Source organism: Falco biarmicus, chromosome 6, assembly GCF_023638135.1.
Source record: "Falco biarmicus isolate bFalBia1 chromosome 6, bFalBia1.pri, whole genome shotgun sequence".
NCBI classification, from domain to species: Eukaryota; Metazoa; Chordata; class Aves; order Falconiformes; family Falconidae; genus Falco; species Falco biarmicus.
This window is the reverse complement of record NC_079293.1, coordinates 14,910,778-14,921,636: the sequence shown is the minus strand read 5'-3', so window position 1 is coordinate 14,921,636 and position 10,859 is coordinate 14,910,778. Positions and strand designations below refer to the sequence as shown.

Here is a 10,859-nt window from a genome sequence, read left to right as displayed (position 1 = left end):
TGGCTAAAAGTCCATTTCTGGAAACAAGAGTGTCTCAGTTAAGACCAAGCTGAAAAGCTTGCTTAGTTCTTGTGCATAGCAAGACCTGTTTCACATTTACACTTCATACTCTAGAAATAGATATTTCTGGACTTCATTTTTGCCATATTTTATGATAATGGTTTTAAGTTCAGATGCTACACACATTGCATCTGTCACATTTCTGCAAGACATAAATTTAGACCAAAAGGAAGTGATTTTTCCTTCTTTTTCCCGGCTAGGGATATAGTTCTGATGAGATTCATTGCCTGGGAATAGAACCCATTTCCTTTGTCTTGAGGAAGTTCAAAATTGCATCATTATAGACACCATCTTAATCACTGCATTATAGTGGATGATGAATGATGAACGTAATGAAAATTCCAGCTGCTCTGCAAAGAATTGAGATTTACTAGATAACAGAGAAAACAATGTATGATTTTATGTATAAACTTTATAGTTAAGGTAATTATTTGTGAGAGTGGGCTGGTTTTTTTTTTCATTTTATTCCTGAAGTTTATGATGTAAAATTCAACTGCAAGTGTAATTCTTTTATCATTATTTTTATTATTAGTAGTATTTTCCCTTCCTTTTTAGCCCTATTAAACTGTCATTATCTCAACCCATGAATTTTACTTTCCCCCATCCCCCCCAGTTCTCTCCCGCATCCCAGTGAGGTGTGGGGAATGAATAAGCAGCTATGTGGTGTTTAGAAACACCACATGCCGGGGTAAACCATGACACTGTGCCCCACAGTACTTTACAGCATGTAGGCTGCCCTTGTTTTGACAGAGACTGAAGGATTTGCATCAATGTCAAAAAGAGGCAGTGAATCAGTTCTCTTTCATGTACTTGTATACCTTGACTGCTGGAGGAAAGACAGCGTCTCATTTAGCCTTTTAAGAAAATAAAGTTATTGATGCTTGGTTTTCAATATGAATGATCATACCCCAGCTTTAGGGGATGATTCAAGACCACGAATCCCTAGAGATATCCCTTTCAGATATTTTGACTAAAGGCAGCTGATCCCCAGAAATCCACCCTTGCTCTCAGTGCGCTAGTTATAGCAAACAGTCATGAATATATTTATTTTGGTTCACAGACATTTCCAAGCAAGCCCCAGCCCAAGTTTTCCCTAAACTTGTGAAATTTTCCACTCTGCATACTGGGTGAAGTTGAGCAAAACGTTTTTTGGCTTCAATACTGGGAATTAATATAATGTTAAACTAATATTGGAAGGAAAGTCAAATGGTTGTAAGATCCCAGTGAAATAAATCTGCTAGGTCTACACTGACTACATTTAGTTTTGCATAAAACTGCATGAGGTGGCAGTGTTTCAGAACCTCGCTATCATATAGATGGATATAGATACAATAGACAAGCATAGATATTATCAGTATTAACATATCTTATTCACGAAGGTTAAAGCAATGCTTTACTGAGGGGTGCACAGCTCCTGATACAAGAGGAAAAGGCTCAAGCAAAGAGAAATTAAACCTGAGGCAAACTCATTCCTCTCACAGACTTTACAAATCATGACAGTAGACTTTAATGAAATCGGACAGGTACTGAGTTTCTTTGTGTTCAGATAAGAGTGTCTGAACTTTTAGTACATCTGTAATTTATAGTTGTACTTATTTCATTTCTGACAGATGTAATATTCCTGAGGTCATAGAAACTTCTCTGTCATTGCTAGTATGCTCTGTGTAGAAAAAGTAAAACCCATTGACACCCCAACTACTTAACATTGCACTGTGGTATACATGTGACTTCAAATACCATTTTCTGAATTGAGCGGATGTTGGCACAGTGATTTAGTTTCACAGTCTAAGTTAGGTGAGCTAAAGGCATTTTCTAACACTGTTCTTTTTAACAAGTTTCTTTAAAATCAGAATCTCTTTTAAAGACAAATAAATACTTTACATAGGTGGTGAGGAGGAGAGAATTACTTTTGTAGAACATAAACATAAGACAAGATCTCTAATAAATAATTTTCTTTTTTGCTGAACTGTTCAAAGAAGTAGAGCTCAAGGACATTACAAATAAGCATCTGCATTAAATCCAGTAAGATTCTTTCTTTAAATAAGAAAGAACTGGTGTGCATCATGTATCTGTATCAGCAGATAAGTGAGATGGTAAACATTTTATATAAGGTAAAAAAGAATCAACATTTTAAACGAACTAGACTATTAATTTAAAAAAAAATAATAGTACTTTCGGTAAACATTTTATATAAGGTAAAAAAGAATCAACATTTTAAATGAACTAGACTATTAATTTAAAAAAAACAATAGTACTTTCGGTAAACATTTTATATAAGGTAAAAAAGAATCAACATTTTAAATGAACTAGACTATTAATTTAAAAAAATAATAGTACTTTCATCTGCGTACCATCAAGTTAGCAGAAAATTCCTCCTGTCTCTTCAGTAACACCAGTCAGTGGAACTGCATATTGGTTTAAAAGAATGTATTACTCTCAAATCAAATTGAATGTACAGTATATTGTCAAAAACAGGCCAAAATACCTGTTATTGAATCCTCAGGTATTATTATGTAGATGAAGAAATGCAAAAAACCAAAAGCAAACCCAAACCCAAAACAATTTGTTTAGATGAGATGTATCTATCAATTTAAATATGCTGAAGAAATATACCAGAGATGCAGTTCAGCTGCACTGGTGGACAACACACAAGAAAGTTGACTTTGCACAAAGGTGTTTGTGTTGAAGACCTCAATGTTTGTGAAATAAACTTGGCTACTTCAACACTAATATGTCCTGCTTTGTTTCTATACTGCTGTTGATGTGAATTCCCCCTACATGTTTTGTAGATGACATCTATAGCATTTTAAGCACCAGGAAGCATGAGACACCAAGGTTAGACCTCAACTAAACTGTTGTCTAACTACTTTGAACCAAATGAATGCATGAGTTATTGTACCTAGAGGTACCATTTATGGCATAGCAGATATGTCAAGGTACCATTTGTGGCAAAGCAGATAGTTTTTTGGGTTTTTCCCCCTATCAAGTTCAGTCAAATTTCATTACATAGTATCCAATGGTAACCTACCCACAGGTTCTGGTCTGTCCGTGTTCTCTAATGGATGTTGTGATTTATCCATTTCTAATTCCATGTACACCTAAATGAGAATGACCCATGGAGTCATTGTAATTAAAACTTTCATTGCCCACTTGTCTGATTCATGCATCTTTACTAGTCCATTGATAAGACAAGGTAGATATAGGTGTGAATACAGGTTTTATAATTTAAATTTCATTGATAGAAAACTTGCAAAAAACCCTCTTTAATGAATTCATGCTATTTCCATCCCTAGGAAACAACCTGTTTTACTCAAAATTAGAGATTATAAGCATTGATCATTTTGTTGTCCCTTTAAATATATTTACCTTCCTTCGTTGTTTGTTTGTTTTTCTTTCTTTTTTTTTTCTTTCACAGAATACCTTAATCAGTCCTTTCATCCAGAGAGATAAAAAGCTCACTCCATTTTAATTATCAGCCTCCTTATTCCAAGAATTTTCAAAGGGATAAGATGTGTATTCTAAAGACTGAAGTAAAATAAGTACCACCTGGTCCATCAGTACTTCTACGTTTAGCAACAAGCAGCAGATCATAAGCCCTATCAAAATCTCTTTTAGAAAAATTACTGTATCTTTACCTGAGTAAACAACATTCAGAGAATACATACAGAAAGTAAAATATTTTCAACCAGAAGCTCAGCTAGAGCAAAAAGAAAGACTTCTCACAGTTACTGAGGTAGTAGTTTTTATAAAACCTGAAATATTATTTGTATTCTTGTCAGGCATAATATTTGTTTGTAATGTAAAACTATTGTACATATCTCCAGCTGACAGAAGAAAAAAAAATCAGTAAAGAACTATAGGAAAGTAAATTATAGGAAAATTTTAATTCAATATCTATAAAGAGTGAAAGTTCTGTTTTACTGAGAAGAAACTCATATATTAGTGTTTTTCAAAATAGCAGAATAGATCTCTTGGGTCAGATGTTAAAAAGCCAAAACCACTGGTTAAGACTAGCATTTAAAAATAATAGAGCATGTACAGAGTGTCAAATATGCCACTATGGGTTACACATAGAGTGAAGCTGCTAGAGCTGGGGGGATTGCACCAGATGACCTCCAGAAAGTCACTTGCAACTTCAGCTTTTATGCGATTCTGTATCAGCTGAGACATTTGACTTTTACAGACACGGGACCCTTTCTCAATATCAAAGACTCTTAGGAAGAGACAGAATACACCTGACCAAGTCAGGCATAAACATTTTTGCTGACAGGCTAGGCAACCTGGTGGGAAGAGCTTTAAACAAAGAAAGACTACATCAGTGAACAAGGAAAGAGCTACAGGTGTCATCTATTTGGATTTCTGTAAGGCCTTTGACACAGTTCCCAACAACATCCTTCTTTTTAAATTGGAGAGATACGGATTTGATGGGTGGACTGTTTGGTGGATGAGGAATGGGCTGGATGGTCACATCCAGAGAGTAGTGGTCAACAGCTCAACATCCAGATGGAAATCAGGTTGGATAGGGCTCTGAGCAAGCTGATCTAGTTGAAGATGTCCCTGCTCACTGCAGAGGGGTTGGATTAGATGCTCTTTAAAGGTCCCTTCCAACCCAAATGTTTCTATGATTCTATGATCTTATGATTCTAAGAAAGACAGGGGAAGGAGATAATGGTCCACTATTGAGGAAGTGGTAGGCCAGGTTGGTAAACAAAGGGTGCAAGTCGATGTGGACGAGAGAGACCTTATGATCACCAAAGAAGGATTTCATGGGCTCCACCCAAAGTCTACACATAAAAATAATGAAATGCCAAGAGAACAGTATGATGGAGAAATGCTTTCTTACTTTGTCTGGAAAATCACCACAAGCAGATGCCTATTGCCTACGCAGTAATGCATATATCTTGCAGGATAAAGTGCAGGTAGTAAAGGCAGGCATGAAGTTGCAGGGCTCTTATATTGGGATTACAGGGGCATGGTCACAGCTCATGTCTGAAGTGCTATAATGGAAAGATACAGGCTGTTTACGAAGGACAGACTAGGGTGGCAAGAATAAGGTATGGATTTTTATGAGTGAGCAGAAGGGTTGCATGCAGCTCTGTCTTAGGATGGGTGATGAGCCAGTCAAGAATTTATGGGTCAGGATTAGAAGGCAGACCAATACAGACAATGTTGTGTTGGATGTCTCCTACAGACCACCCAATTAGGAAGAAGTAGCAGATAAGGCCCTCTTCAGAGAACTGGAAAAAGCATCACACTTGCAGGCTCAGGTCCTCATAGGAGACTTGAATCACGCTGATCTCCACTGGAAAGGCAACATAGCAGGACATGAGAAATCCATTAAGTTTGTGGAGTGCATTGTTGTGAACTTTCTAACATGGGTGATTGAAGAAATGACAAGGGGAGGTGCTCTGCTGGACCTGAGAAAAACAAGAAAGACCTCTTTGGGGATGTGAAGACCAGGGCAGCCTTTGCTGTAGTGATCATTAAAGGGAAGAGTTCAGGATTCTGAAAGGATGGAACATGGCCAGGTGCACATCACAGCCCTGGACTTCAGAATAGTAGAATTTGGCCTGATCAAGTTCTGCTTCAAAGTATTCCATGAAATACGATCCTGGAGAAAAGAGAGGTGCAAGATACCTGGTTGATCTTCAGAGATTACCCTACAGAAGCAGAGTAACTGTCTGTTATGACATGCAGGATATTAAGCAAAGATGACGGAAGGCCTGTACAGGTAAACAAGGAGCTCCTGTAAAAACTCAGACATAAAAAAGAGACACACAAGAAGTGGAAGCAGGAACAGGTGACCAAGGAGGAATATAAAGACACTGCCCAAGCACCTGGGTATAGAGTTAGGAAAGTCAAAACCTCCTGGAGATGAACATGGTGAAGAACATGAGGATCAGTAAGAAGGGCTTCTGTACAAGTGTGGAAGGAAGACTAGGGAAAGTGTGGGATGGTTGCTAAAGGAGATAGGGGAACAGAGTAACAAAGAACACAGAAGTGGCTGAGGTACTCAATGCCTTCACCTCAGTCTTTACTGATAAGATATTCCCAGATAAATCCCAGATCTCTGAGACTTGTGGGAAATTTTGGAGCAAGGAAGACTGACCCCAGATGGAGAAGGAACAAGTTGGAAAACTTTTAAACTGACTGGACATAAGTCCATGGAACCCAGTGTGATGTATCCATGAGTACTGAGGAAGATGGCCAATGTCATTACAAGGCCGTTCTCAATTACCTTTGACAGACCAGCAATTGTGAAAAGTTCCTGACATCTGGAAGAAAGTAAATGCCAATCCCCCTGTCAAGAAGAGAAGGAGGATACAGAAAACTGCAGGCTACTCAATCTCACCACAGTCCCTGAGGAAATCCTCCTAGAAACCATTTCCAAACATATGAAGGACAAGAAGGTGATTTGGAGTGGTCAGCATGCTTTTATAAAGGGGAAATTACACTTAACCAACCTAATAGTCTTCTGTGATGAGGTGGCTGGTTTGTTGAATGAGGGGAGAGCTGTGCATGCTGTTTATCTTGACTTTAGCAAGGCTTTTCAACTGCCTCCTATAGCAACCTCACAGACAAAACGAAATGCAAATTAGAAACTGAACAGTTATGTGGACTGAAAACTGACTGAGTTGCTGGACTTAAAAGATCGTGATCAGTGTCACAAACTCCAGTGGTAGGCCAGTCTGTAACAGTGTACTATTATTTAATCTCTTCTTGAATGTCCTGGACTTTGGGACAGAGTGCACCCTCTGCAATTTTTGCAGAGGATACATAATCAGGAGGAGTGGTTGATACACCAGAGGGTTGTGTTGCTGTTCAGAGGGACCTCTACAGACTGCAGAAATGGCCATCAGGAATCTCGTGGTAATCTCAACAAGTGCCAAATTCTGCCCCTGGGGAAGAATAAGCCGGCACACTAGTACACAGTTAGGGGGGACAAATAGCTTCAAAGAAGTTCTGTAGAGAAGTACCTTGGTATCCTGGTGGATAGCAAGTTGGCCATCAACCAGCAAAGGCAGATAACAACATCCTGGGCTGCAAGGAAGACCACAGCCAGCAGGTTGAGGGGAGTGATAAATTCCTCTCTACTCAGCACTGTTGAGGCCCTGTACAAGAAAAACATGGACACACTGGGACAAGCCCAGCAAGGAGACATAAAGATTATGAGGGACTGGAGCATCAGACATACACAGAGACTGAGGCACTTGTGCTTGTTTAGCTTGTAGAAAGTTTGAAGGCATTATTTATACAATTTTATCAACATGTATAAAACACCTGATAGGGGAAGTAAGGTGTTCTGAGCCAGATTCTTCTCAGTGGTGTTAAAGGAAAGAATAGGAAGCAATGGAGAGAAACTGAAATACAAGAAATTCCATTTAAACTTAAGACATTTTTACTGTGAGTGTTGTTCAACATAGGAACAGCTTGCCCAGAGGTGCTGCTGAGACTCCATTCTTGCAGTCAGTCAAAATCTGGCTGGGCACAGTACTGAACAACCTACTCTATCTGATCCAGCTTTGAGCAGGGGATTAGACTGGATCTCCACCATTCTGTGATTTCATTATGTCCTTAAGGAATAGTACCTTATAGGGAAAAAAAATTCCAACTATGAGGGCTGTCTGGAAATCTGCTTTTGTGTGAAATTGAAAGTAATCAAAATCCTGAGGGTCCTACTTGCTTTCAAAATAAGGGTAGGGTCAAATGAGTTAAAGGGCTAGAGCCAGTGGGCAAATTCCTTATAACGATGGTCATGGTAAACAAGAATTAGGTCTCTTCTATCCTGCTTCAAACATCAACACAAAAAAAATAGTATGTGGAGCACCATGAAACTGGTATTGTGCTGGGGAAGATTTACCAAGAGTATCCAAGCATCTGGTTTCATTGCGGTAGTCCTATTAATACTATTGTAGCCTAACTTTTTAATCTACCAAAGCTCATTAAAGAATGTTAATGAATCCTTAAATTCTGCATAATTTTTAGCCTTTCATAGATAATACAAGTGACTTTACCAATACTCTCAGCTTATCTAATGGAAAATCAGACTCTGTTTTTCTTGTACTGGAAATGACACTAATTTATACACATTAGTTAAGTATTAAAGAAGAATGTGACATACAGTTTGTTCTTTGACTGCTACAGTAGCACATTCTTTGCAGTAATAACTTATTTGATATTAAGTTGGAGTGCTTTCAATATTATTGAAAATGTTCTCATTACATGAGTGGTATGAAAAGCGCTGTTTTATAACAGACTGCAAAAGTACACAAACATTTTCATTCTACTTTCTGATAATAAGACCTGTTGAAGTGGTGCCCTGTAGCTTGATTCTTGATGCAAGGTATTCATAGGTGTGGTCCATTATTGCCAGTGAAGATGAGAAAGCTTTAAAGATTCAACCTGATTCACTTCCCACAAATGAAGTATCTCATTGAAGTCGTGTGTGGAACTACATAGATGGGAATGCAAGAACTAAACTGGTGACCCCGTAGTATAACTACTTTCAAAAAATCTGTTAAAGTTATGCTACAACTGAAAAGATTTTGCTAAAAACATACCTTCTAGATAGGCTTACAGACTAAATATTTTTAAAATTTTTATCTGATTGGAGATGAAAAAGAACAAAAACTTGCATAGGAGAAAGACCTGGGTTACTGAATATTCAGATCTTTACAGTCTTGGGATTTTGTACTCTGAAATTCCTTGTATTTTGGGTGTCTTCTCTTTCACTCCATCCATGGCCTTCACTTCACTTCAGTGTTCTTCACTTCAGTGTTCACTTCACTTCACTTCACAGTCCCTTCACTTCAGTGTTTCTCACAGTAACATCACAAGATAATTTTATTGTGAGAATGTTCTTCAGTTGTTTCCCCATTTTCTACTTCAATTTAAAACTTGTTGCATATAGAAATGAAGCAAACAAAAAAATCTTCCTTTGCAACTAAGATTTTGTATTATCCAATAAAACAAATGGTGGCAAATATTCCTTTACACTTCTTTTTAATCAAAAGCTTGCTCAACACAGGACTCTAAAAGAGGTTACTTGCATCCAGGATTTCCAGATGTTCTAGAAAGAACACTGGGTGTCAAACAGAAGTTCAGAAACAGTTCAAAGTTTCATTCTTGCAGTTGTGAATTACTAGTTCTGCTTAATCATGTTGTTTATGGTTTGTGTTTTTTTTCTTTTTCAATAATGTCTAAGATTTAATTAAGAGTACGCCATATTCTAGGCAGCATTTACATTCAAATATTCTCATCTGAAATGAAAAAAATTGTTCTATTCCCTTCTTGTCATGCAAAAAGCAAGTAGTGAAATAACATTTTAATATTAAAACCATTTTTGGACTATATATTTTTTTTCTCAGTATGCTTGACTGGAAGTAGTGACCCAACATGGATAAGTAACAAATCAAACCCTCAATAATTACACTTTCAACCCTTCCAAGCCCCCCAATACACACAGGGACACAGGTGTACACATACACTTCTTAAATCAAAAAAATATTCTGCATAACAAAAGGTATGGTTGTCTTTTCCTGGATTTTTTTTGCATTCCTACCCAAGACACTTTTTAGGTTATTGTAGACATTGCTTTAGCATGAATTAGTATGTACAACCACAGAAATATTTTGCTTAAGCATTAATCAAAATAGGACTCTTGCAAACCCTGGTCAAGAGGGAGAATCTTCTAACCAAGTTGAGAGAGTCATAGAAGATAAATGGTCCTGGAAAATACTAGGAAAAAATAAAATAAAGGAAGAAGTGTAGGCTTATTTATTGGTAAGTATGGTAATGTAAATGGTAAAGATGGAGTGTAAACACTTAAGTGAAGAGGCTAACGCAAAATAATATGCTTTTATTTTGCCGAGTCTGTAAAAGAAAAGCAATGCCTTACCTGTTAGATCTTGAATGTGTTAATGCCATCTTCATACACAATAAAATTATCATTGTCAGGGGCTGTGGTCATTCCTTGTGATGGAATCTTCAAACAGCAAATTTACCGGACCACAGGCAATCTGTGGTACAGCACTTACAGAAGCAACTGTAGAACCCCAGGAAAGCAACAGTCATTAACAGAATACAGAAGAGAAGTACAGGCAGTATGAGTGACAAATAAGTACTACAGCTGCTCTTCTTAAAATAAACCAAAACAATTATGAAAAGATCCTGGTGTCCTAACCTTACAGTAAAACTATTGCTTCTTGTATATGGAAGTTGCTGTTGAGTTAAACAGAGATACACTTTTAACATGCATGCAGAATTATAGAGAGGCTGTCTTTTCTCCACAAAATATTTATATTTTTACCCCTGAGGAGAAAGGCAATGTTTACTTGGTCAGAAGCAGAATTAGTAAAAAAGTGGCTTTCTTATAATAAACAAAACTCAAAAACATCACCAAAATTCTCCTAAGCTTCTTAGAACTGTTTCTTTATTGGTCCATACTGTATATAGTTCACACCTGAATAAAGAGAGTGAACAGTGAGTGTAATAAGCCACCAAAATTAGACTTTTCATATTCTTTTGCCAAAAGAAACAAGCTTAGATGCAAAGTACATTTTTCAGTGTTCTAGCTCTGATACTAATGAATTATAAATGGGTGAATCTAGAGCCCAACTCAACCTTTCAGTAATTGTAGTCTTCTTTTTTCACTGAGGAAATAACCTAGGAAAAAAAAAAAAAGAACCTTCTTTTTGTTCCTTTTTTTTTTTTTTTTTTTTTTTTCCCTTTTATGATCATCTTTGCTTTCTGATAATGCTTTGATTAGTGTACCAGCTGATTCAGGCTATAGTTCAATT

General features: G+C 37.2%; 1 long non-coding RNA gene across 1 annotated transcript in view; it reads right to left on the bottom strand.

Moving 5' to 3' along the window:
* Nucleotides 1-10,022: 10,022 nt before the first annotated feature.
* The window catches only part of LOC130150959 (uncharacterized), a 43,488-nt gene continuing 42,651 nt past the window's right edge, over nt 10,023-10,859 (bottom strand). The window contains exon 3 of the long non-coding RNA XR_008822442.1: nt 10,023-10,105. This is a non-coding gene — a long non-coding RNA (uncharacterized LOC130150959). The remainder of the gene's footprint in view (nt 10,106-10,859) is intronic.